The sequence below is a fragment of the Eufriesea mexicana genome, unplaced genomic scaffold (assembly GCF_001483705.2).
Source record: "Eufriesea mexicana isolate 0111107269 unplaced genomic scaffold, ASM148370v2 scaffold515, whole genome shotgun sequence".
Classification (NCBI taxonomy): domain Eukaryota; kingdom Metazoa; phylum Arthropoda; class Insecta; order Hymenoptera; family Apidae; genus Eufriesea; species Eufriesea mexicana.
Window position 1 is genome coordinate 7,351 of NW_016908693.1, and position 4,468 is coordinate 11,818.

Here is a 4,468-nt window from a genome sequence, read left to right on the forward strand (position 1 = left end):
AAAAAAAAAAAAAAGTGTGTAAGCCAGTATGTAAGAAATCCAAGTCAGTCTGAGAAAGATCAAAAAAATGTGCCCATAGAGAATCTCTCTTGTTTCGTAGTCGTCATTCTATTTATAAGCTTATTTTGTTCTATTAACACATTGCGTACGGGTCACGAGATATCTCGTTTTCAGCTTTTTTCGATTGAATCTGTGACTTTGGCAACCAGAGACAAATGTTTTTGTTACGTTACCAGGGTGGTGAAGTCTTGCGCATTCTCGTGACAAATGATAAGCAAAATAACTGAATGCTGACATTCCAAGAATGTAAAAACAATCAGTCAGTATAGCTAGTACATCGGTAGCTCTGCGAGGATCGTTTACCATACCTTATAAAGTGTTTTATCATTGTACATTTTGTTATTTCGAAGTATATGTGCAAATTTGTACGGAAATAGCTTTCTAAAAATCATTTACATTTTCAATCTGGTGTCAAACACCACTGCACAAAGGAGTGTGCTTTACCAGATATCACACTCTAAAGCATTATTCAAGTTTGTGAAATAAATAGTTAAAATGTAAAAGATTTTGTATAATAAATCGATGTATAAAATATATAGTAATATCTAAGGATACTTTATGTGAATATATTATCAATTTTAAATTAGAAATGTGCATATATGCAACGTATTGCTTGCCAAGCATGCTTCTGGGGCGTTCAAAAATATGCAGTTTTTGGGAGCGGTTTGAGCGTGCAAAGCGCCGTACGCAATGTGTTAAGAAGCCATCAATACTATCTTGAGTCAATCCACCCAAAATTTGATCCTACATAAACCTGTTTTATTATAAAAAGAGAGTTGTTGTTTCTTAGACGCGTAGATCTCTGTCTGCATAGGATTAATTTAGCAAAAAGTCCCATGTTGCATCCCGAGCACTGCAACTCGCTCGTGGAGTTTCGCGGGGTTGTAAGGACCGTTATACACTGCTGCGACAATGTTGCTGGGATGCAGCCTACTCTAACTTGATAGAGGTAGGCCTAGTTATTGTTGAACTGCAGAGAGTTCTATAGTAAACAGTCTCCTGCGCTGAGTTGTTGGTGGGTCTCGATGATGATGATGTAGTTGTCACGGAACAATACGAGGTTTTATATAAAAATAAAGAAATCGGAATCCAGGATGGAAGATAGACGTATTTCAATGAATCAGACTATTTTGACCAGAATAAAACAAACTTTTGAAAAGAGAAACGTATTACTCTATTTCAATTATAGGATGTTATATTGTACCTAAATTATACCGTAGTAGTAACAAGGGTTAGGTCGAGAGACGTAAGACAGATTTGTAGTGTTATAGCCGATTGACAATCGACATCTGGTTTTTGTTTATTTCAGAGTGATATTTATACAAGTTCAGTATGATTTGGTGGGGATTGAGTCTTGGAATCAGAAGTTTTTTCGGGTGTCGGATGTTTACAAGACAATGTTATCTTGAGGTGTGGTGTTATCGGTGTTATTACATGATCATGATGGAGGTTTTTGGAAGAATCCCTTTGTGAATGCTGTAGCGTCCTACGGTATCGAATCCCTTCGATTTCCAAGAACGCTTATCACGCGCCAATTTAATATTGCGTGACTAGTTGAAATAATAAGGATCCAAAATGTGTGTGGTCAAAGAGAGTGTTTATTTAGTGAAAAGTGTAGAATAGTTATATTGGGACGTTAACGGAGTACCGTTTCGAACACGCGTTTGTATGAGCAATTTAGTTGTTTGAAGGATTGGTGCCGAAGACGAACTGACTCGTCGATTTTGCTGTAAGTCCTGTCTCGTCGTGTTCGGTCCGGAGTTTTGTCTAGTTTAGTTCTGATTGGGTAAAATAGATGTTGGTGGTGGAAAGGTAAAGAGTTTTAATTGGACAGAGGGTGTGACATAAGGACCTTTGGCTAAGGAGTAGGAAACTGTCAAGGAGCCGATTTCTGATGGTCGATGACGTGATTTATAAGTGTCGTCCGTCCGTCGCTTGTTGGGTCTGTCACAAGTGGGTCCCATCTGTCGCGTCTGGTTTCTAGTAAAATACCTAAATTTCGCTTTACCTTTGTACGCTTAATCCGCTAGAACGGCGTTGAGGCACATTGAACCTCCGGAATTGCAGTCGCGGTATAAAATATAAAATAGACCGTTAGGTCTGGCAAAAGTGTAAGCCTTAGAATAAAATTATGTTATAAACTCGCTCTCCGGGACGGAACAAATGCTTTGTCGGTGGTTTTATAAGGTTCGTCTGTCTGCTGATTGGTTGGTATAATATTAGGGGTGTGTGCTAGCTTCAGCGTTTTTCGGTGGTGGTGGTTGTTTAAACAATCTAGGTTCTTATGCCTGTCGTTTTAAAGGATAATATATCGGTCCTTGTCACGATTTACCCAAGTGGTGGCTTAGGTGACAATGAATGTATAAAAGTCAAGGGACGCTGACAATAAGGACAAACAGTCCTTTAATTGACCTAGGACATTGCGGTCCGAGGGCCGCAACATCCTACATATATCCATCAGTTCTACGCTTGCTGTATTTCTTCAGTACTTAAACAATGGTAGAAGATAATCATATAGAGGTGTAATATCTAAAATTTCAGTTAAATTCTTGTTATATTTGTATTTACTCAATTCGATATTACATAAATCATGTTTAAAAATCTAGCATACATTTTTTCAGTAGTACAAAAATAAATAAAGGTATGGTTAAAATGTAAAAAAAAGAACGTAGGATAAGCATTCCAATATTAACTAAAAATTTTTCCACACAAGATTGTATTATATTTTGGAAAAAACGCAGTTTAAATGTTTGATTATTTGCATTCGTTATACGAAGCAGCGTCGATGTCACTGAAAATCACTCGATGTTTATTTTATTAAATCAGGAATATAATCGTATATTAAAAATAATTAACGATTTATGGTGAAATTCGTGATATCAAGAAGATGGTCAGGTACACACACACGCGGCAAATATTCTTTCAAATCATTTTTCTTTAAACGAAGCCACATTGGAAAAAATTTTGTTCACGCCTAATTTTATCACGTAAAATCGTTCACTTCCTATTTATATTAGCGAATGACAGGATAACACGTGGAGATCACATTCTGCCTCTCGTAGAGACAAAGCCAGCTCTTTGGTAACTATGTAACGTAATGGACATATACAATGCTCTTTCTCGGAACAAACGTTACTATGTTACCTTAATAAGCAGCAGCACTGTTGCGTGATAACTTCCCTCTGCACCTGTCTGACACCATAAGCACCGATGTATAATGCAGCCAATAATTATCATCACATGTGTCAGCTAACAACATGAGAAACACGTCGATTGAAGAAACTAACCAATACGATGTTCTTAGGTGTTATGCCACATATAAATTATTATATGCTAGTTATATAAAAGATTCTTTCATACGAAATCTGCGAATAGTCTTCGAAGCAATGTTATAATATTCCGACACCCAACAGTCTACGCGTATTCTTTTATCACACCTATTAAATTCTTCGTCTGATTCACAAGTCGAAGCAATTGATGCTAAAAAGAATCATCAAGAATACTTGCTTCAGCGTGGCTTTGACCTTCTGTTGGCCACTTCCTGCCAACAGTTGCAGAATCAAACCCATTGACTTTAAATTTCTACAAATGGTCAGTGTTGAAAGACAACGTTATACAGTTGGTCGCATAAGTGTTCGTCCACCTATCGCAGTCGGCGTATGTATAGGGAAAAGAAAGGAAAGGTACACGTAAACTGGAAATAAAAAATATAGAAATTAATCTTTATTAATACAAAACAAACTGTCATTGTGTGAAATTCGTAGTTACTGTACATAATGAAAAATTAAACAAAATATTAGAATTTATAGGAAAATTTGAATGCAAAAGTATCCATCCATAGATGTCTATGTTAAGTAAGGAAAATGTTGAACGATGAAACAAGTGAATGTAATGGGGTCTAATGAGTTTGTTTAGTTTCTAGCAGTTCGCTTCAGACAGTCAGGTAGGAAGTATCAAAATGAAAATGAGATGAGAAAAGTGAAACATCTTTATTCAAACGAGAAATTACTGTAAAATTGTGGAAAGAAGCAAAATCCAAAAGAGAAATTGCAAATATAATGAAAAAACCTCGAACTACTATACAATATATATTGAAAAAGTTTAAAGAAGACAAAACTGTTATAAATAAACCACGACAAGGAAGACGAAAAGTACTATCTAATCGTGATGAAATACATATACTGAGAGCTGTCAAGCAGGATCCTCATGTCTCTACGCCTGAAGTACACAAGAAGGTACTGTCTCTGTTAGAGAAAGTAGTACTCTGCGTGGCTGAAAAGAAGTCATCTAAGAAACTTGTAGGACCGAGTCCCCACCAACCCAACCATTCTAACATCATGGCAGAAGTAGAGTAAAGCGCTTCCCATATTCGTAAAATTGATCCCTTCCTATTAGCCTGGTCATAGAA